Source organism: Schistocerca serialis, chromosome 1 (assembly GCF_023864345.2).
Source record: "Schistocerca serialis cubense isolate TAMUIC-IGC-003099 chromosome 1, iqSchSeri2.2, whole genome shotgun sequence".
Classification (NCBI taxonomy): domain Eukaryota; kingdom Metazoa; phylum Arthropoda; class Insecta; order Orthoptera; family Acrididae; genus Schistocerca; species Schistocerca serialis.
The window spans coordinates 12,630,682-12,654,894 of record NC_064638.1 but is presented as its reverse complement, the minus strand read 5'-3'; the positions used below and the strand labels follow the sequence as shown (position 1 = coordinate 12,654,894).

At 42.1% G+C, this 24,213-nt stretch overlaps 1 pseudogene; it reads right to left on the bottom strand.

Annotated features, from left to right (window-relative positions):
- LOC126460117 (molybdenum cofactor biosynthesis protein 1-like) overlaps nt 1-24,213 on the bottom strand; it is a 106,919-nt pseudogene that overhangs the window by 16,738 nt on the left and 65,968 nt on the right.

The following is a 24,213-nucleotide window of genomic DNA, read 5'->3' as shown; positions in this document are numbered from 1 at the left end:
TGGAAAGTCTTCCCTGATCTGCAGTTCTGGGTAACTTTCTCAAACTCTAACCTTTTTCCTAGACCTATCCTTCACCCCTCTTCCTTCCACTTCAACCCTTCTGCCTGAAGAATGAGCTACTGGCTCTGAAAGCTCGCCTAATTATAATCTTCTTTTATGTGTGTGTTCTGCCGCCACTTAGCGAGTAGATTGTTTATCTATCCAATTCAATTATCATGTAATCAAAAGCTGCATTTAACACGCCAAGTCTCTTTTACCAATCATTTTTAATATGTCCTACAGAATGTGCTGTCCTTTTTTGAGATTACTGTTTTGCTGTACTTTTCTACAGGCATCATCTTACTTATTAGGAGTCAGTTCATTCATGTTGTTGTTGTTGTGGTCTTCAGTCCTGAGACTGGTTTGATGCAGCTCTCCATGCTACTCTATCCTGTGCAAGCTTCTTCATCTCCCAGTACCTCCTGCAACCTACATCCTTCTGAATCTGCTTAGTGTATTCATCTCTTGGTCTTCCTCTACGATTTTTACCCTCCACGCTGCCTTCCAATGCTAAATTTGTGATGCCTTGATGCCTCAAAACATGTCCTACCAACCGATCACTTCCTCTAGTCTAGTTGTAGAGCTGCATGTCCTCGGGAAAAATTATGGCTGTAGTTTCCCCTTGCTTTCAGCCGTTCGCAGTACCAGCACAGCAAGGCCATTTTGGTTAATGTTACAAAGCCAGATCAGTCAATCATCCAGACTGTTGCCCCTGCAACTACTGAAAAGGCTGCTGCCCCTCTTCAGGAACCACATGTTTGTCTGGCCTCTCAACGGATACCCCTCCACTGTGGTTGCACCTACGGTACGGCCATCTGTATCGCTGAGGCACGCAAGCCTCCCCACCAACGGTAAGGTCCATGGTTCATGAGGGGAGTTCCTTCATAGTCAACAGTTAAGGAATGGGTGGCTGAATTCATATGTGGCATATGTCTGTAAGATGACTCATGAACAATTTCCTAGAATTACAATCAAATATGAAAATGCTGAGAAAGAACACAGTGTGATATTGCAAGATCAGTAATTAAAAAGATGTGCAAAACAGTTGATGCCGTGGCTGTACCAGAAAGTGAGTGGCATATCTGTTGAAGCCTCACTACAACCTAATGTGAAAAACAATTTGGGACAATCTGACACACAACTGATTCTATGCACCAATCTGTTCCCGTGGATGAGAGATGACCGAAATGAAACAGCAGTTGCACAAAAATAGCCAAGGTGACTTCATCGGAGAGAAAGAGTGGTCATTGTTTTCTAGGATGCAAAAGGGATTTGTATTTTAGATTAGCTTGCAAGACTGAAACAATACCTCACAAATACTATGCAAGTATTCTGACTCAACTGGATGAAGAAATATGGAGCCAAGACCCAGGGGGAAAAAAAAAAGTTTATCGTCAGTGAAATGCATATGGTCACAAAGGCACTTTCACAATAGGAAAACTGGGAGTTTCAAGTGTGAAGTCTTCAAATATCTATTCCATTCTCCAATTTTTTCACATGCTGACTTTAGCTTCTTCTTCTTTTCTTTTTGTATGAATGATTCACTTAAGACTATATGCGTCACAGCTCAAAACCATTTTGTGAGTCAACAACTGGATATGTTTTCACTGCTCTGTCTCTTGTAACTCCGTTGGACATGGAGGTAGCAAATGAGGATATAGGATGTTCATGACATACTGCTGTGCTGTCAGAGTGACCTGAAGTCATATCCGATGCTGCCCCACATGCCCTCTCCCTATGTCGTTGTCATACTGACTGACAACTGCAATCGCGGGTCTTGCAGAACGTGACTCACTGCTGATCACATGACAGGTGCAGGTGTGAAAGGGTTACAATGTGCTCGGTGTACATTACAGCGATTCTCCCATGGGCTCGTCAGACACGGTCAACTGGAAGCTTGCTGACAAGCACGCCGCCCTTACGTTCCCAAGCAGTCCAACATGGGGCCACTACCACATCTGAAAGTCTCACAAATCTGCATATTGCATAATTCAATCAGCCTGGCAAATGGAGACACACAATTAGGCCCCTTCAAATTTTGTTACGTGCTGATAATGCTGACTCACAGAAGTACAGGGCACCTGTGTCCTTCACAGGGATCACTCAACATCTTACACTCTTCACATCTCTTATAGCTCCTACCATTCATGGTAACAATCCGAGACACAAACAAAGCTAATGCAATCTGGTGGCCTTTGTATCCATTTCAGAGAGTTGCGACTCTCATAATTTACCACTGGTATGCACACTCGTGAAACTACGTTGCTTCAGGGAGCTTCCCTTTTTTTTCTTCAAGCAGTTTAGTTCTTTGAATCCATTTTTCTTGTAGCTCAGAATAATTATTTTATTGTGTAGCAAACTTACAGACTAGCATTCTGCTCTGAGCTGTCAGAGTTGGCGGTCATGTGCGTGTGAGGTGTGCTTGCTTGTGTGAATGAATGGTGTGTATTTCTATTTCTTTTTCTGATGAAGGTTGTGGCCAAAAGCTTATGTGTAAGTGTCTTAACTGTGCCTGTCTGCATTTTAACGTGCCATCTTTATGGTAATTAGCACTCTATCTTTTCCTACACTGCTGATATTCCAACCTGGAGTTTCCATTGTTTGAACTTACGGTCTACTGTTTTATGTTGCAGTGCACTTCTACAAGTGTAATACACAAATGTTGCCTTAGGAAAGAGTCACAATAACATCCATGTCTACCGTTTGCTATTTTTTACGAAATAGCATGTCACACTCGAAATTTAACTTAGCCAATGAAATAAATTTGAAGATTTATTGTGTGTAAAAGACACTATGGCCCACTGTGTGGGAAATGTGGGAAGTTCTGTGCAGAGACGGAGTTATCCACAGACGTGGTAACTCTGGGGAGCTATACGGGTGTTAAAACATCGCCACCTGCTGGGATGAGGGGCCACTTACTCTGTGGTGGCACTGTGCCAGCAATGAGATCGACCCATTGGTTAGCACCACACATGACAATGACCAACCAGCTGCTTCTCTGTGCAGAGATATAAAATTTATCGATTTTGGACGTCGGGTGACAATCTGTCACATGGAGAACAATGTTTACTCTGGCAATTTTAACACTAATCTAGTGTTCTGCAACATATTAATGTGAAATGTTGTCTATGATGTTGAAGCGTGTAAGTTAAACTGATATCTGAGAATTTGTTGTTTTTGTGGCACTATCTGGAAAATGACCTCTCTTGCAGCTCCAAGCATAAATGTCAAGTGAAGAAGAATAATTAGCACAGCACACTGGAACCGAGTAGGGATCTGGTTTACTGCTCGGCCACTAAATTAGCATATTGTGAGTACACCAGAATAGACGCTGTACACACTTGCATATACTACATACACAAGTACAAGCATCGATCAAGCTACTGTGAAACTGCACTCTGTGTGACTCATCACTACATCAGAATACTGTAAATGTAGTGATTCCAATTTCTTAAGGTCTCTTCCTGTCTGTTTTCATCAGTTGGATCTTATTTTTCAAGTATGTGGGAATCCAATGAGCTGCCTGTTTGGACACATTCTTTCTGTATGTCCCACAAGTTGGATTCTTTGGAGACACATTGTAACAAGAGTTTTTAGGAATTTGCCTGGAGATTTCACGCTGGGTTCTGTGTGATGTGTTCCATCTTTTATTCTTGGGCCTAAGATTTTTACTACAATTTTACATTCTTCTAATTCAGTTTGCTGTTTTCATGTCTTGTGTTGGACAAAGAGTCTCTCTCACGCATAAATAAATTCTAATTTGATCACTGTTGTACAATGTTAGATTTTAAAGTTCCAGGAAAAGTACTTTTAGTTAACTGAGAGACAGTTTGTATTTTCTGAAGTCTGGATTCTATGGCCTTCTTTTCATTATGATGTTCAGTGGTCTTTTTCACCTAATTATTTAAACTCTTTAACACCAAATACTATGTTGTTGCCCATATAAGTTCAACTAGTGCCATTTTGGTATCAGCCAAGAATTTTTTCTCCAGGTGAAATTAGTAGTCCAATTTTCCTAGCTTGCTCCCTCAATATTTCAAATTGCTTTAGCACATCAGTAATGTTTTTGTCAATTAGTATTATGTCATCGGTATAGGTTACACAATATAATTCTATCTTTAAGTTTACGTTCTAGTCAGTGTAATAGTGCACCTGCTCTTCTCCATTACCTTACAATTTTCTTAGGGGCATAGTTGAATAGCAATGTGATATGCCATCCCATTTTCATATTCTTATGTCTGTCTTAAATTACACTGCTTGAAAAAAAGTGAGACACTCAGAAGGTGGGGAGAAAACAAATTGAAACATAGCGAATTTAGAGGATATGTGATGTTATTTCAGTGATAACAAAACAGAGTCAAATTTACACAGAACTTATCAGTTTGAGCCCACTTATCAATACAGCAATGTACCCTGTCTGGCCTGGACAGTGCGGGAGGATGTCGTAAAGCTGCTGCATACCCTCCTGAGAAAGGTGATCCACAACTGTTGTAACTGGACATTGCAATCATGGATACAGGCAGTGGGACAGAGTTGACATCCATGTTGGTCCCATAATGTTCTATCGGGGACAGATATGGGGATTTTGCTGGCCACCGGAGTATATCAACATCACACAGACAATTTAAAGAGACACATACTACATGTGGACAAGCACTGGCCTGTTGAAAAATAGCACCACAATACTATTACACACTGCTGTACCATCAGAGTTCCCTCGGCCATTACAAGCCGTGACTTGAAGTCATACCCAATGGCTCCCCACACCATGGGACTCCTTTGTGAAACCCCCCCCCCCCCCCAAAAATGTGGAAGAATGGGACCTCTCCCAATCTCCCCGGGTCACTGTCAAACTTCTCCACGATAGTCATTTGGAGCAGTGCAGGACTGGGACTCATTAGTGAACATAATGTGACACCATTCATTAGCAGTCCATACTTCTCGATCATGGCACCACTTCGCATGCAGTCATTTGCTTGAGTGTTAATGGCAGCCTATGCGCAGGATGGCAATGCCATAGTCTGGCTGCTCCTAGCTGTATGACACAGCATGTTGCAAGGAGTCTATTACAGTGAACTCCTGTTTATCGGAAATGATCAGGACGGTGGCCGGTTCCGATAACGAAAATCTCAGATAAATCAAAGTCCCCCTGTTTTCACATGTGAACACTCCAAATTGTGTCAATATTGCCAAATACGATCGTAAAACGTGCGTAGGGTATGTAAAACGTTTCTGATACGGTTGCAAATAACCCTGCACTTTTTTACTGAAAAAATTGTGTTGACATGTTAAAAAGGCACCAAACTATGATTGAAAACTCAAAGTTTTTAAATGCTGTATAACAAAGCTCGTTTATTTTGCATTCTTACAGAAAAAAATCTCCCTTATTTGGCAGCAGGAAAAAACAGGAGTTTTAATTTTATTACCTGCTCTTTTGAATAAAAAATAAACTACTGAACAAAATTGTGAAACAAATCTAGAGATTACTCAAAGGAACGAAAAGTCTGTCTAGAGGAACTTTCAAGAAAATTAAAAAAAAAAAAAAAAACCTTTTAAGTTATGGACATAGAAGTTCTAGGATGCTTCATTAGAGTTTATTTTTTGGTAACGAAGTCACGAATGTCTTTTTTTTTTTTTTTTGTTTTTTTGCTTGAGAAACTATTGCTGCAACAATACATCTCCAACATTGAAATCAAACTATTTCAAGATAAATCGTCTCCTCCTGTTGGCTGATGCACTCCAGGGCAGTTTGGATCACTTCATAACAGAATGTGTGAGGAATATTTTTCTCTGATTCATCATCAGAAACATAGTCTTCTAACGCTTTATGATCGGTCACAATTTGGACGATTTCATCCTCAGTCACATGAAAAAATGCCATTTTCCATCCACTCTTCAATGTCTTCGAAGTGTGTGTCTTTACAACCAGCTTCTCCAGTAAATTCACCAAAATTATGTCAGCTTGAGTTTCGGTGTTGCCTCCTCCTTCCCACCACTTAGGTTGCTTTACGATCTAAGAGTTTTTTCCAAGACCTAACAAGAGGAACTGGAGGAATTAGATTCCAAGCTTCAGCAATCAATGAATGACACTTAAAACATCGATTTTTTTAAGAGCTTCCACAAAATCATCTGCAGCATCAATCACACCTATTAAGTATTCCAGCATCTTGCGTCTGTAATGTTTTTCTATCGCCTCAAGAATACCTTGGTCCATCGGTTGACATAGAGATGTGACATTTTGTGGGAGAAATACAACTTTGATATCCCCATCTTGCAGATCACCTGGGTGATAAGGAGCACTGTCCACAAGAAGTAGCGCTTTTCAAGAAAGTCCATTTCCTTCCATGTAATTTACTACAGCTGGAACAAACTCTGCCTGGAACCACTCTCTGAAGATGGCACTGTTCATACATGCCTTAAGACTGATTCGTGTACCTCAGTGGCAAAGCTGGTTGGTTGGTGTCTAAATGCTCTTGGTGTTTTGGATTTGCCAATTAAAGTAAGACGCAGTTTATGATTGCCAGTGGCATTACTGCAAGTGAGGACAGTAAATCTTTCTTTGATTTTTTTGTATCCGGAAGCCATTTCTTCTTCTTTAGAGGCAAGGGTTTTCGTTGGCAGCATTTTGTAATTCAACTCAGTCTCATCACATTTGTAAAGTTGATTGCCAGTATAACCTCCTTTGTCAATGATTGTGTGCAGTTTCTTCTTAAAATCAGCGTAGCAGCTTCATCCCCAGATAATGATTTGGCACTGATGGCAATTTCATGAATGCCATGCCGCTTCTTGAAACAATCCTGCCGGCCATTACTTCCGAGGAATTCTTGCTTCTTTCCTTCAATCAGCTCATCAGCTCACTTTGACAAAGTAGAGGACGTGAAACTGACACATCTTTGGCTCTTATTTATTCGTGCCACAAAAATAATGCCTCTTCTAACTGAGGATGTGCACCTTTTCTCATTGTTTTTCAAGATTTCACTGCGCTGCCCAATGCTTGGATGGAACAAAATTTTTCAATTCCTGATCGATTTGTCTTCCGATCAGTAATTGTACTCCTACTCTGCAGCAAATTTTGTGGGTGGCTCACCAGCATCAATTCTCTGCAAAGTGTGAAGCTCTTTTTCCAACAAGATCACATTCGTTTTATGTTTTGTGCCCGTAGTCACGTTCAGTGTTCTTTTTACAGACACTCGACTGAGTCCTTTATGGTTTTTGGCCCCTTTTATCTCTGGACACTTTAAGGCACATAGTGGGAGCACAAAACCTCAAATCAGATACACACAGATGCAAAACTTGACAACACTCGAGATGCACTAGACAAACTTTTGATTTTTGAAACAAGGCTGTGGCAGCCATCAAATGAAAGCATTCGATACATCTATGCCATTTCCTCTGTTCTACCCAAGCCCACGTGGCAACACAGCAGGGTGTTGTACGTTCACTGTTAAACTCTCAGCTTTGATGTACCGACAACAAGTGGAAGTGTTAGGCGGCGCACTCTAATTGTCGGTTTCGACAGGGCTACGTTGCGCTGCATAGAACAATACTGTATGTACTGTACTTCCAAGGAGTTCCAATAGATGGCAGTGGCATACGAATAAGAAACACACTAGAGCTTCAACCAACACACACACGAATTGATGATACTTGGACTTTTGACACGCACCAGTGCACTGATTAGCAGTAGATTGCCAAAAAACACTAGCAAATGCTTGGCTCCAGGTGCATGCAAATTGAAACTTGTCAAGCGTCAATCTAGCTAGCCAAAAGTGTAGCTGCACGAGAGTTTACTGTACTTGTTCTCAGATGGCAGTCACAGACATGAACAGATTACAATGTACTCAGTACACTACACAGTGATGCTCCCTTGTAGAGGTCTGATGTAGTCAACTGGAAGATTGATGATGAGTATGCCCTTACTTTCCAACATCAGGCCACTGTCAGATCCAAATACTCCAAAAAAACAGATGTTGCAAGGTTTAACCAGGCGACCAAATGGACATCCACAATGAGGTTTCTTTCAAACTCTCATCAGATAATGCTGTCTCACACCAATATGCAGCACCTTCATATCCTCCTGAGTGATGATTCAACATCTGACGCTATTCACATCCCTTATATACCACACGATGCTTGCTAAACAGCAATAAAAACAAAGAACACTAATGAATAATGAAGGAAAAGACAGACTGTTACTTACCATAAAGAAGATACCTTAGGTTGCAGATGGGCAGAATTAAAAGACACTTACACAAAGCTTTCAGCCACAGCCTTCATCAGTAAGTAGTAATCTGTCTTTTCCAACATTGTTGATATTCCTACTGGAGTTTCCATTGTTTCAAGGACACTGATGCTTTTCTGTGAGTGTTTCCTTTATGATGTTTTCTGCATTTTAGCTATTTTTAAAAAAAGAAAAAAGAAAGAAAGAAAGAAAAAAAAAGATTTGTTGCTGGAAAACTTCTGAAGTCCAATAAAGGAGTTACAACAGCCATATATGGTTATCTGGTGGACCTTGCAGAACCAAATTCTAGGGCTGAAATATACTGTTGACCAATGGGCATTAATCAGAATGAATACTAAATAAAAAATTAAATCCAATTTTACACAAAAAACTCAGGTTCTATCACTGTTGTTTTTCGTTCTATTTTGCTCTTATGTTTGCTATGACTTGTTAAGCAGAAATTTTCTTTCTATCTATAGAGTTACATTTGCTGTAATGTATCTTACCTGCATGTTGTTTCATCTTTCTTCTCACTGCTGCCCCAATCATGGCAAGCAAGTCATCCTCACTGCATTTGCTTCATATTGCATCTCTGAAACAACAGTTAAAACACCCGTTAAACAGTACCAGGCCAACACCACACAGTGAAATGTTGGTACACTAAAAAGGAAGAAAAACTTTGCAGAAATCTTCAACAGTAATCTTGTAGTCTGCAGTAGGCAACAGCAGGATAACAAACCCACTGGACAAAAATGGGAAAGTCATGATAGAAGTTACTTTTATTTTTATAAATAAACAGATATCTTACACAAATGCTCAAGAGTATACATAGGATCTCGGGCTGAAGAGGTGGAGCAGAAACTGACATTAGTTTTGTTGAAGAGGGAGTAGTGGAACACAGCACAATTTCTTGCAAAATGAAGCCAAATTTATTGATAAACTGTTAATTAATTGCCAAGCTCACTAATGTGACCATTTTACAACAGGTACTTACTGCTTGGAGTATATGTGACTTTTCAGGCTTGCCTGATAGATCTGTTGCAAAAACACTTTGGGTTCCCCACCAGATAACATTATGCAAGTCCCTCCCTCAATATTTCAGTGACACAACGTTTTGGCATCTTCAGGTGATGGTGATTTCCACCATCACTGCTGCAAGATGGAACTGGCAATTTCCACATGACAGCTTTGAAATTTATCATGTGGATGACTATGACCATCATATTTAGAATTCAGAGGATTTCATAGAATACCTGAAGATGCTTAAACTAGAACTTTCAGATCTTTTAGTTAGCTCAAATGTCATATCATTACTTACAAAAGTGCCCTGCAGCCCTCATTAGAGGTTATTAGCAGCAAGTTTGAGAAAGAAATTGTGGTGCTGTTTAAAAATGTGCATACCTCATCCTATTTCTTATGTAACACCAACTACTTTAATCAAGTGGACAGTGTTCCCATGGGAGATCCTCTATTTCCCTTAGTAAATATCCAACATTCCTCCTTCTGGCAGAATGCTGAAGAGACATTTGTGGTGTGGCCCACATAATACAGACACTACCTATGTTCCTGCAGCATTTGCACTCGGTCCATCTAAATATTCAGTTCACTGTGGAAGTACAAAAAGATAGCAGCTTACCATTCCTGGATGTCACGGTTAGAAGAAAAGCTGACAGAACACTGGGACTTAGTCTCTACTGCAAACTGATACACGCAGAGTTATATTTGCGGTCCAAAAGTTGCCATCACCCTCCACAATGTGGTAGTGTCTTACACTCCTTGGCACATAGAGCACACGTGATCTCAGATACCGACAGTCTGCCTGGTGAACTGTAACACCTAAGAACAGTGTTCCAGCAGAATGTTTATTCTTGTAAACAGATTTGCAATGTGTTCTGAGCAAAGCAAGTTCAGTGTAGGGATGTAAATGAAGTTACTTAGACAATCACTGCAAATGGCTTTCCTACCATATTTCAGCGGCATGTTTTCAAAAATAGAAAGAATCACTAAGAGAAACAGAATCAAGTGTGTTTTTTGTCTACCAGCAAAACTAAGGAATTGTTTGTGTTCAGTTAAAGACAATCTTGACCTTAGAAAACACAGATCATATATAAGATCTTATGCCATTATGGGAAATCTTATATAGGGCAGACACCTCACATTGTGCAAGAACACTGTGTTCAACAGCGCTGACAAAAATGCCACCCAGTAAATTAGTGGTAGCAGACCACTGCCTGAATACAGGGCACCACATGTTTCCCAAGAGGACTGAAATTTTATTCTCAGGATCATCACTCTAGGATTGTGTTTTTAAGAATGAGGCATGTATCCATACGGTGGGCAATCTTACCAACAGGAATATGGAATTTTGACTAAGCACTGCCCAGAATCCAGCACTGACTGCCATGAAATTAAAACAGTAGAAACCAGATCCTCCGATGTATGACCTGATGCAGCACCTTGCAGAGAGTTAATTCAGCGTTTAACCACACGAGTGTCCAGAAGTGCAGTCATTGCCAACAACACATAAGCAGAAGGCTACTATGAATGGCATTTCCATCCAACTGGGAGTGCCTTCGTACTCCTGCTTCTAGCCTGACAAATTTCAATTCTGCTGTGCAAATATCACCAGTCACATCTTGCAGCAGTGATGACAGGACCCACCACTACCTGAAGATGACGAACAGTTGTGTTGGTGAAATATTGTGAGGCTTGCACAAAGTTATTCAGTGGAAAATCTGAGAAGATTCGTATACATTATTTTTCTGTGACGCTGGTAATGTGCAGCCAAATGTGATAATTTTCTGCATTTGCCGTTTTGTACATTTCAAAATACCCCAAAAATTGGCGAGAAACGCTGAACATATGACATAACCAGATGACATACCCCACAGCATGTGCAGCAGTCGGGGTTGAGTGTAAAGGAATGATTGAGCAGTGCAATACTTTCATTTGAGCAAACAGAGCAAATTTCGAAAACATTTTGTAAATATGATCTGTTGTAAATGTAGATGATACAAAATTATTGTCCCTGCTGTAATCAAGCAAAAGCAGTTCTGATTTTGTGTTTTTTTCTTCTGTCCTCTTTTTGTTTACAGACATTAGTTAGTAAAGAAAACATAGGTCATTTAATGGCAATGATGCTATTCTGAAGTTTATACTCATCTACTTTTTATGCAATACGGTAGGTTTTGATTTGTACTGTACTTTGCAAGAAATCAAGGAAACTGCAAGATCGGTAAATAAAATAATAAACTTCAATATAAATACATAATTGTTAAACACAATGAAAAAATACTGCCTGCCAGATGCAAGACTCAAATCCTGAACGCCATCACTAAAGTCGCACATGTGTGTCCGTAGCCACAATGTTATGAATACTTGACTTGGGTTGGGATGATCAAGTGTGACAGACCGAGAGGCTCTACCACTGCAAGCATGACAAGGTACATCATCTGGTGACATTTATCATTCACTTTTGACACATTTCCCAACATTTGTATCATATCCAACATTTGTGATCCCATGTGTCTTGTATTAAATTACTTGTCTCAGGGTCATCTACAGTGCTTTGGAGGTTTTTAAATGTTAATACGCATCACCCTGTCTGTCTGTGTGTGTGTGTGTGTGTGTGTGTGTGTGTGTGTGTGTGTGTGTGTGTGTGTGTGTGTGGGTGTGTTTATATATATGAAACAAATACTAACAATGAGATAGAGGGCCTGGCCAGTACTTACCTCAGCTCAGTACAGCCGATACATACACAAAACAGAACAGAAAATTGACGTATCCTAGCTTTCGGAACTTCGTTCCTTCATCAGGGAGGAGAGAGGGGAAAAAAGGGGAAGAAGGGAAAGTGGATTCAGGTTTTGCATCGGGGTCGGTTACAGGGGTAGGAACCGCTGGGTAGAGAAGGTGGTCTGGGAATATTGTAGGGTTTGACAAGGATGATACGGAGGTTAGGGGGTTGGCAAAAGGCAACTCTGGGTGGTGTGGGGAGAATATTGTCAAGGGATGATCTCATTTCAGGGCTTGACTTGAGAAAGTCATATCCCTGGCGGAGTAGTTAGTTGATGTATTCGAGGCCAGGATAATATTGGGTGACAAGGGGGATGCTTCTGTGTGGTCTGGGGGTAGTACCATTGTTGTTGGGTGGGGAGGAATGTATTGCTTGGGAGATCTGTTTGTGGACAAGGTCTGCAGGATAGTTGTGGGAGAGGAAAGCACTGATATATAATATAATACAGGGAAACATTCCAAATGGGAAAAATGTATCTAAAAACAAAGATGATGTAACTTACCAAACAAAAGCATTGGTATGTTGATAGACACACAAACAAACACACACACAAAATTCAAGCTTTCGCAACCCACAGTTGCTTCATCAGCAAAGAGGGAAGGAGAGGGAAAGACGAAAGGATGTGGGTTTTAAGGGAGAGGGTAAGGAGGCATTCCAATCCTGGGAGTGGAAAGACTTACCTTAGGGGGGAAAAAGGACAGGTATACACTCGCACACACACACACATATATCCATCCGCACATATACAGACACAAGCAGGGAATATGTGTGGATGGATATGTGTGTGTGTGTGTGTGTGTGTGTGTGTGTGTGTGTGTGTGTGTGTGTGTGTGGCATACTGATCTGATCTGAACTATGCAGCCTTAAAATGGAAGTTTTTTGATCACTCCTTATTTTGCTCCCTGCCACCTTGGCAATATGTACCGCAAATCATCAGACAGACGACCTTCCTGCATGCTTCATGTTGTGTCTAGACAAGACAGCCTAGACACAATGAGAGGAAGCCGAAAGGCATGCTCTAAGTTAAAAAAGGAGGGCGTGAGGTCTGAAACAGGATACGTAATGAATGCTATAAAGAAAAGTACGTAGCTTCTGGAATACTTAACTTTAATCCATCCTTTTGGTACATCTGGAGATTGTGGTGATACAAGTGAGACTCTTTATATACATGCAATGTTACTAATGGCGCCTTGCTAGGTCGTAGCCATTGACTTAGCTGAAGGCTATTCTAACTATCGGCTCGGCTAATGAGCAATGCTTCGTCCATGTAGTCGCTAGCAAAGTCGTCCGTACAACTGGGTTGAGTGCTAGTCCGTATCTCGAGACCTGCCTTGTGGTGGCGCTCGGTCTGCAATCACACAGTGGCGACACGCGGGTCCGACATGTACTAATGGACCCTGGCCAATTTAAAGCTACCACCTAGCAAGTGTGGTGTCTGGCGGTGACACCACATTCCTCCCCTGCAAATCGGCGAATGGTCGTGTTACAAGGCTTCCGCCCGCCGTGGGGAGAACCCCATGTTGACGTATGCGATGAGGTGGGGAGCCTAACAACAGGCGAGGCTGTGCCACCCGCACGCGGCCATTCGGTCCAAGGGGAGCTAGGAAACACCTGAAAACCTAGTCCAGGGTGCACGTCAACATGCGGTGTATGTGCCCGTAAAGAGACAGGAGGGGCCAAAGGGTCGACCTCCATTGCGTTGGGGTACCCGACGCGCGAAGACGCCATGTGGTCCGGAGCGGGCAAGAGTTCCATGGCGGAGGACAGCTGGTCACGGGAAGCGATCGGCGGCGTGTGACCCAGGGAGGCGCTTGGTGGCTGCAGCGAAGCGTCCACTGCGGGCGGCACCAGCTGGAGGACAGGCGGCGGCGGCGGAGGCAGCAGCGGCGTGTCGCCATGGGGCAAAATGGAAGGCATCGTTGGTAACACCTGGGGATGAGGCGAGCCAGTAGATGGGTCCCCAGGGTGCTGACCGGATGGCACCGTCGCTGAAAGCAGACGGGGAGCGGCAGAACCCGTGCGACGACAGAGGCGCAGCTGATTGAGATGCCGACGCACCTCACCAGAGGCCCCCAAAACCAAATACATCACGCGGCCGAGGCAGCGAAGAATGTGCACTGCGAGCCAACGCCGTGAACCTCGATAGTTGCGATAAAATACAACGTCGCCTGGAGCAAAAGCAGAAGTCTGCCGCTGCACAGGAACCTGATGCGGCGGGTGCAGCAAAGACATCAAGGTTCGATGAGGACGACTGTGGAGCAACTCAGCTGGCGAGCGATCATCTCGGGGCTGAGAGCGATACAAAGACAAAAAGAGCAACAACGCGTCCTCCCGAGAATGCGACTCTTTCAACTTCAACATCTGTGACTTGAAAGTCCGGACCAATCGTTCAGCGGCACCGTTTGACTGAGGCGAAAACGGCGCGGATGTCAGATGTTGAATACCATTGGCCTGGCAGAATGACTGAAATTCTGCGGACATGAATTGTGGGCCATTGTCGGAAACAATAGTCTGCGGAAGACCTTCAATGCAAAAGATGCAGACAACGCTTGGATGGTGGCAGTTGATGTCGTGGAAGACATCCGGACAACAAAAGGAAAATTACTGAAGGCATCTACCAGAACAAACCACCGAGCATACCAGAATGGACCAGCAAAATCGATGTGCAAGCGTTGCCAAGGGGAAGTGGCTTTTGGCCATGCAAAGACTTTCCGCGGCAGTGCGGATTGTTCTTCGGCACACGCCATGCAAGAAGAACACATATTCGTAATCGCAGCATCGATTCCGAACCAAGTACAGTGCTGACGAGGAAGTTGTTTCGTTTGCACTATACCCCAATGTCCTTGGTGAAGAAGCCGTAAAACAGAGGACTGTAACGAACGTGGGACCACGATTCTGGACTGATCATTATCAGAACGCAACAACAAAACACCGCGTCGAACAAAAAGTCTCTCCTTGTGAGCAAAAAATCAGCAAACCAACGGATCCTCGATCCGAGACTTTGACAAAGGCCATTGCGTAGCAACAAAATGCAAAACGGTAGCAAGGACCGGGTCAGCAGCTGTGGCTGTAGCTACACGACGAAAATCAATCGGAAACGAGTCGACCACGTCATCGGTTTCCGAATCAATGAACATGCAAGCAAGTTCAGAAGAATCGAATGCTCTATCCTCAGCAACAGGCAAACGGGACAACGCATCGGCGTTTCCGTGCTTAGCAGTGGACCGATACAAGATATCGTAGCGGTACTGCGAGAGGAAAATAGACCAGCGAATGAATTTCTGTGCTGTACGCGGAGGTACAGGCTTGTTCGGATGAAAAAGCGACATCAAAGGTTTGTGGTCTGTGATGTTGGTAAAGTGACGACCATACAAGAAATCATGGAACTTAGTAACACCAAACACGAGAGCCAAAGCTTCTTTCTCTATCTGTGAATAATTTTTTGCGCAGACGAGAGCAATTTGGATGCAAAGGCAATAGGGCGATCATGCGACCCATCTTTGTGCGCAAGCACAGCACCGATCCCGAAATCCGATGCATCTACCATCAACAAAAGGGGTTTCTGGGGATTGAATGGCGTAAGGCAAGTATTAGAAAGCAACGCCGATTTCAACTGGCGAAAGGCGCGTTCGCATTCCGTCGTCCAGAGGAACGGAACACCCTTACGGCATAAGCTATGAATCGTAGCTGAAATGGAAGAGGCATTGCGCAGAAAGCGATGATAATAGTTAATTTTACCCAACACACTCTGTAGCTGCTTCAAATTCTGCGGCGAAGGCAAGTCTTGTATGGCACGGAGGTGCTCTGGACTCGGATGTATGCCTTGGGCATTGATGACATGTCCCAGATATGGTAAGTCACGAGCAAAAAACACACATTTGTCCTTCCGCAAGCGAAGACCATTTTGTCGCAATACCTGAAATAATGTTCGTAGGTGTGCTAAATGCTCGTCTGCTGTCTTTCCGGAGATCACAATATCGTCCAGATAGTTCGCAGCAGTAGGGACTGATGCACAAACAGTTTGTAAATATTGCTGAAACAATGCAGGGGCGGATGCACACCCGAATGGCAGTCTTTTGAATCGGTACAAACCAAGATGCGTGTTAACCACCAAGACGCGCTGGGATTCTTCGTCCACTGGTATTTGGAAGTACGCATCTGTGACGCCCAACTTTGAAAAATATTTACCCGGGCACAGTTTGTCAAAAAGATCTTCCAGGCGGGGTAATGGAAAAGTTGCAAACACTAGTTGTGGATTCACAGTGGCCTTGAAGTCCACACAAAGTCTCAGTTTTCCGGAAGGTTTGGGCAAAATTACTAATGGTGAGGCACAGAGAGAAGCCTGCACACGTTCAATTACACCTTGTGATTCTAAATCGTGTAATGTTCTTGCAACCTCATCACGCAATGCGTGAGGAACATTGCACGCTCTGAAAAATTTCGGTTGCCCGTTGACTTTCAGTTCCAAATGTGCTTCATAGTTTTTAGCGCAACCTAAGCCCAGCGCAAAAATATCTGCAAATTCTTCACACAGACGAGAAACACTGTCTGAAGGCACAGTCTGATTCACTAATAGGACCTGATTTACTATAGACATGTTAAACAACTGAAATAAATCGAAACCAAACAAGTTCACTGCAGTAGAAGAACGAAGAACGTAAAATGAGACAAGTTTTGTTTGTCCCTTGTATGTTGCAAGAAGGCTGCACTGTCCTAACACAGGGGATATTCTGACCTGAATAACTATTTAACTTAACATTTGCGGCACGCAACGGAGGTTTGCCCAGTTGTTTGTACGTGTCGTGATTGAGCAACGAAACTGCAGCTCCGGTATCGAGCTGGAATGGTATGACCATTCCATTAAAATCCAAATCTACAAAAAGTTTATTGTCCTGCTGACGACAAGAGCAACTGTCTCGTGCAATTTGAACTGATACAGGTACAGCATCACTTGCTAATTGACGTGATTTCCGGCGACGTCGACGCACACTTTGTGTGGGACGAACACTGTCACTGTTTGAGAAAGTGGCACTGGACGGGGTGGAATTCACTACATGAATGTCCATGGGCGAAGGTCCACGAGCCTGAGTGTCCTTGGTTCGATTCTGGTGTGAAGCAAAAGGCCTGGAATGGTTGTGATTGTCTGATCTGAGCTTTTTCTGGCAAACACTTTGAACATGTCCTTTCTTATTACAGAAAAAGCAAATAGCTTGGCGTGACGGGCAATTTTCATGCGAATGTCTAGTAGCACACCGCGGGCATGATTTTACTGCAGTTGTATGCTGTCACGGCACACCTGGTTTAGAGCGTAGCGGCAGCTGCGTGGACGTGCGCGAGGGCAGTTTACCGGGCCGTGCAGCGCACCGGTGGGCTGGTTCATGTTACACACGGCTGGTGAAGTTGCAAATGATTCCTGAGCAAAGTCAAGTGTGTCTTGTCTATCTAATATGTCTATCACTTGCTGAAGGGAGGGATTAACTAGTTTCAAAATCTGTTCCCATATACGAACATCAGAAACGTTCTGTGCAATTGCATCACGGACCATTGTATCTGAATAAGGGAGTCCACATTCACACTCAAAAGCACAATCCCTTGTAAGGCCTTGCAATGTTGCAACCCACTCCCTATTAGTTTGACCGGCCGTACGTTTTGTACGAAAGAACGTATACCTTTTTGCAACTACATTAACTGTTTCCTTGAAATAGGCATCTAAAGCAGACAAAAGTTCTTCGTAGGACAGAGTTGCTACGTCGCATTGGGGAAATAATTTCACTATCACACGGTACGTTTGCACCCCTACACATGCCAATAAATGAGGCTGCCGCTCGTTACCTTGAATTCTGTAGGCGGCGAGATGAAATCCAAACTGGCGTGACCACTCCGTCCATGTTTCCTTAGCTGGGTCAAACGGCTTAAAAGGCGGTGCAACTGCGAGTTGTGGCTGCGGTAGTAGTAGAGCGGCGGCTGCCGCATCGTTGTGCAGTTCACATTGACCCTGGACGAGCCGTCCAAGGGCATCCAATAACGCCTGCGTCTGCTGATTCTGCAAGTGATAAAATTCGGACAGTACATCTGGCGAAGCCATGACACAAGTAAATGTAAGCAATTTGAAAGAACAAGACCCTTTCCGTTGACTTGTCACCAAAAATTGTTGTGTCTAGACAAGACAGCCTAGACACAATGAGAGGAAGCCGAAAGGCACGCGCTAAGTTAAAAAAGGAGGGCGTGAGCTCTGAAACAGGATACGTAATGATTGCTTGTGTGTTGTGCCTGGTGCAACTTTGTTTTCTTTATGGTAAATAGTGATCTATCTTTCCCTGCACACACACAGAGAAAAAAAACTGCCAAGCCCAGCAGCTAGGGGCGAGCTGCTGGAGTTGGGAGTCATATGTGTGTGACATGTGCTTGTCTGTGTGTATGAATGTGTGTGTTTCTCTGTATCTCTTTTGCTGATGAAGGCTGTGGCCGAAAGCTTTGGGTAAGTGCCTTTTTAATTGTGCCTGTGTACAATGTAACATGTCTCCTTTACAGTAAGCAGCAATCTATGTTTTCCTATATTTTTCATTTACACAGATGTAATTAACAAATCAGAGTCTATTTATTCCAGAGAAGTGACACTTTGTTCATGACAGTTCAGCACAAATCTGATTTTTTATATACAGCAAGGCTACCTATAAATTATTCTGTGTGCCAGTGTTCATGCTGACTATAGGGATTCACACTGATCATGTGTAATTTGACACCTGGTCCTGTGAAGTTACTTCTGCTCAACGTGAAAAATTCTCCAATTCACATTTTGTAATTAACCTTAACATATCAAATAATGCACCCTTCGATATAACTGCTTATTGTCCACTTCCCATCACTCTATTCCCAATGTCAACCCAGCTGACCTCTACTTCTAATCCAAAAACCATGGTTGACTCAATGTTTGCTATTGCAAGCTATTGCTATTGCAACAAAAAAGTGCCAGAGGCACCAGTAATGATATACAATTAAAAATACTAGAAAGTAAGGCACACCGGTTAGTACATGCTAAGACAAACACTACAAGTGTCTAAGACACTGCGCTCTCACACAACAAGTACGAGGTCTGAATACATTCCAGTTATGATACACTAAACTGTTTCATTCACAGTGGCTATATACATACTCTCTCCCCAATAAACAGAATAGTTATAACTCAATTGTTCACAAGTGTATATTATGACTCTTGCCACAGCCACGCAGTCAGTATGCCACAGGCGTGCCATAGAAAGCGATCAGGTTCAATTCCTTGTAGAGCCGGGAAATTCTGCTCGGTGGACAGACTGGAATAGGGTACACTCTGCTTGTAGTTCCAGCTGAGGAGATACTCAAGTGAGAAGTAGTGTCTTCAACTTCTGGAAGTTGATAACAGCCTGGAGAGTTGTATACTGACCCCCTAACTCTCCATAGATTTATAGTAGAGGACATCTCTCGAAGAGCATTGCGTGGTCTTCTGGGCCCAATGCAGAGTTCCTTTATCTATGTATATTGTATATCACCACTTGTACACACTCATCAGCACAGTATCATATTGTCTCTTCACGTGGCAAATTTTTATTCCCTTGTTTCCAGATCAAGACTTTTCCTCTTCCTCTTCCTCGTTTTTTTTTTTTTTTTTTTACTATCATTACTTGTACCACACATATTCCACACAGTTTATGCTCACTCCTTCAATGATACTTCCCATCCTCCTCTAGTGTGCGAGTTGTCCCTGCTTTCCTGCGTGTTTCTTGGTTTAAACACCCTTGTTTCAAAAGAGAGTGACAGCTTAGATACAGTCTTGTCAACATTTTGTAATTTTATTTAGCAATTATTGTTTGAGCCTTATAGGCGAATGTCACAAGATATTGTCAACCACTGGATTCACTAGATTGGAATGGGGTTCATGGTAACTTATCAATTCATTTTTTAAGTTGCTGTTATCTTTTTCATCCTATCTTGGACTAGCTTTTCCATACTCCCACTCTATTTTACGTAGCCAAACAGTTATCTGCCCTTGCAAACTTGCTCCTTTACTACCAAGTTAACTAATACTGGGCAGCCTAACAGAAGTTTCAATATCCAGTCTTTCACCACAATTCACCTACACACACTTTTCACTCATCGATTTTCTTTTTTCAATGTCATAAATATTTTTCTTTCACAGACTGCTGTGCTTTGAACATAAAATTGTAGGAACATCTGCCTCACATGTCACTTTTTTTTTTTTTTTTTTTTATTAAAGAATATGTTCCTTGCTCATTCCTATTTGCTTCTGATACATTTCCATTCTCACTTTTATTTTCTTTTGATCCATTTCTTTTTTCTTTGATAGACAAGTCAAACAACAATGGCAATATGTTGCAGCCCCCTGTGTTTCACCCTACTTACTACGAACTTACTTTTCTTAGCTTCCAATTTTATTAGTCATTTGGTTTTTAAGATACTTAAATTAATTGTTTGACCCTGTATTTTTATATCTTATTTTACCTTCGGTTGATAAAGGATTTCTGGTATGCTCACAAAGAGAGAGCTGATTTTCCCACCCCTCACCCCCCTTACCTTGTTCTGAAACAAACTTATCGCCAAGTATCTTGCAGTTTTTTTCCTATTATTAATCTCTTAGTCTAGTCATCAATTTAAAAGTGCCAGTTGTTGGTCCCATTGTCTAATAATTTGTACATTTATACACATGAAGTTCCAATTTTTATTTGGAACATATAGACTCTGATAATCATGAATCACAGTTCAAATGGCTCTGGGCACTATGGGACTTAACATTTGAGCCAAGGCAGGATTCAAACCTGCGACCATAGCAGTCGCGCAGTTCTGGACTGAAGCGCCTAGAACCGCTCGGCAACGGTGGCTGGCGAATCATAGTTACCATCACACGGACAGAAATACTGTGTTAACTTTAATACAACATAGGGACATAGCTAAAAATGTCTTTACATAATTTCCAGTTCTGATTACTTTCCTTTAATTTAATCTAACAAATAGGTTAGTGTAACATGATGTTGACAGAGGCAAATTATATATACTCACAAATTATTTAGCTAGAGGTATCTGGTTTGTATGTCTGGGAGGGAGGAGGGTGCAAGCTGAAAACTTCAAGAAAAGATTACTCATTTCATACCTGCTGGATTTAACTGCAGTTTATCTCTTCCATATACCAACCACATACCTAATGTGCATGGCAAACAGTTTGAAAGTATTATTCTATACTCAGCATTTGGAACTATCAGTTCCTTCATGAGAGAGGAAAGAGGGATAAGTTTCTGAAGGTCTGAAAGGTCACTCGGACTCCACAACTAATGTGAGGACAAGAGGAACAAATGTGTCTACAAGAAGTTTTGGAATTTCACCTCCTGAAGGTAAAATACTGATCAGTCTGTCAGTCTTCTAGTAATTTTATGGTTTCCTCGCATGAATTTTCAATTGGACATGATTATTCTATGTTTCATCACTCACCTGAGAGATATCTCTGAATTCCCAAAGAGACACACCTTCAAATTGCCATCAGCTGTTACCCGTAAACGGTTGCATGTGCCACAGAAGTGTTCACTCATTGAGGTAATAAATCCCACACGTCCCTTGAAGCCCGGGACATGGTATGCCTGCAAAAAGAAATTGTAAGAAAATAGGTACTGCTGTTGTGAAAATACTATAAATGTGTTGCTCACCAAGTGGAGGAAGGAGAAAATGTGCATTAAGGGGAGTTTGAACGCCCTATCCTGACAATGTTACATTTAGTGACTTAACTTCCCCGTACTTCAGGAACAACTGTAGCCATTGACAAGAAACTTTTACAGGACATTAAACTATATGTTATGAGTCTTACAATAATTGCATTTCAGCCACTGCTTTTGGAAATACAATTTTTTAATTACACAGTTAAAATTTTGTGTACCTTTTTGTATGTTATTCTAAATAATTTTATTTATACATAACATTATGTTTTTCTTTTAGTTCAGAAGACTCATGATACATATGTCATTACTCCCTGAAAATTTGAATTCGCTACTTGCCGTAGTTTCGGAGATTTAGGGAAAAATGCAAGAGAAAATGTAAATTTTCAGGAAAAGTTTTTAAAGTTTTAATAGACTGAAACTCAATATATGCTTAACATTTTATTTTTAGTCACTCAGAAGCACCCTGCACCATACTGTATATCATCCTCTTGATCTTTTTTAAGTTTTTTTTGTTTTCTTCTTTCTGGACTCCGTAGTGGCCAACTGTGCTGCATACTCTGCTTTACCAGTGCAAACCTTGTCCATCCCTTCAAATTCTCTGATGCAGTTTGCTCCAGAATTAATTCCCATATGTTGTAGCACTTTCACGCTACCAATGTTGCCATCATTAAAAGCAATAACAGCATGACTGACCCCCACTTTAGTGTCTTCATTACAAGAAAAACATTTTTTGGTCTACATCTACATCTACATCCATACTCCTCAAGCCACCTGATGGTGTAGGCTACCTTGAGTACCTCTATTGGTTCTCCCTTCTATTCCAGTCTCGTATTGTTTGTGGAAAGAAGGATTGTCGGTATGCCTCTGTGCGGGCTCTAATCTCTCTCATTTTATCCTCATGGTCTCTTCGTGAGATATACGTAGGAGGGAGAAATATACTGCTTGACTCCTCAGTGAAGGTATGTTCTCGAAACTTCAACAAAAGCCCATACCGAGCTACTGAGCGTCTCTCCCGCAGAGTCTTCCACTGGAGTTTATCTAACATCTCCGTAATGCTTTCATGATTACTAAATGATCCTATAACGAAGCATGCTGCTCTCTGTTGGATCTTCTCTATCTCTTCTATCAACCCTATCTGGTACAGATCCCACACTGCTGAGCAGTATTCAAACAGTGGGGGAACAAGTGTACTGTAACCTAATTCCTTTGTTTTTGGATTGCATTTCCTTAGGATTCTTCCAATGAATCTCAGTCTGGCATCTGATTTACCGATGATCAACTTTATATGATCATTCCATTTTAAATCACTCCTAATGCATACTCCCAGATAATTTATGGAATTAACTGCTTCCAATTGCTGACCTGCTATATTGTAGCTAAATGATGTGGGATCTTTCTTTCTATGTATTCGCAGCACATTACACTTGTCTACATTGAGATTCAATTGCCATTCCCTGCACCATGCATCAATTCGCTGCAGATCATCCTGCATTTCAGTGCAATTTTCCATTGTTGCAACCTCTCGATATACCACAGCATCATCCGCAAAAAGCCTCAGTGAACTTCTGATGTCATTCACAAGGTCATTTATGTGTATTGTGAATAGCAACGGTCCTACAACACTCCCCTGCAGCACACCTGAAATCACTCTTACTTCGGAAGACTTCTCTCCATTGAGAATGACAGGCTGCGTTCTGTTATCTAGCAACTCTTCAATCCAATCACATAATTGGTCTGATAGCCCATATGCTCTTACTTTGTTCATTAAATGATTGCGGGGAACTGTATCGAACACCTTGCGGAAGTCAAGAAACACAGCGTCTACCTGGGAACCCGTGTCTATGGCCCTCTGAGTCTCGTGGACGAATAGCGCGAGCTGGGTTTCACACGATCGTCTTTTTCAAAACCCATGCTGATTCCTACAGAGTAGATTTCTAGTTTACAGAAAAATCATAATACTCGAACATAATACATGTTCTAAAATTCTACAACTGATCGACATTAGAGATATAGGTCTATAGTTCTGCACATCTGTTCGACGTCCCTTCTTGAAAACGGGGATGACCTGTGCCCTTTTCCAATTCTTTGGAATGCTACGCTCTTGTAGAGACCTACGGTACACTGCTGCAAGAAGGGGGGCAAGTTCCTTCGCATACTCTGTGTAAAATTGAACTGGTATCCCATCAGGTCAGCGGCCTTCCCTCTTTTGAGTGATTTTAATTGTTTCTCTATCCCTCTGTCATCTATTTCAATATCTACCATTTTGTCATCTGTGCGACAATCTAGAGAAGGAACTACAGTGCAATCTTCCTCTGTGAAACAGCTTTGGAAAAAGACATTTAGTATTTCGTCCTTAAGTCCATCATCCTCTGTTTCAGTACCTTTTTGGTCACAGAGTGTCTGGACATTTTGTTTTGATCCACCTACTGCTTTGACATAAGAGCAAAATTTCTTAGGATTTT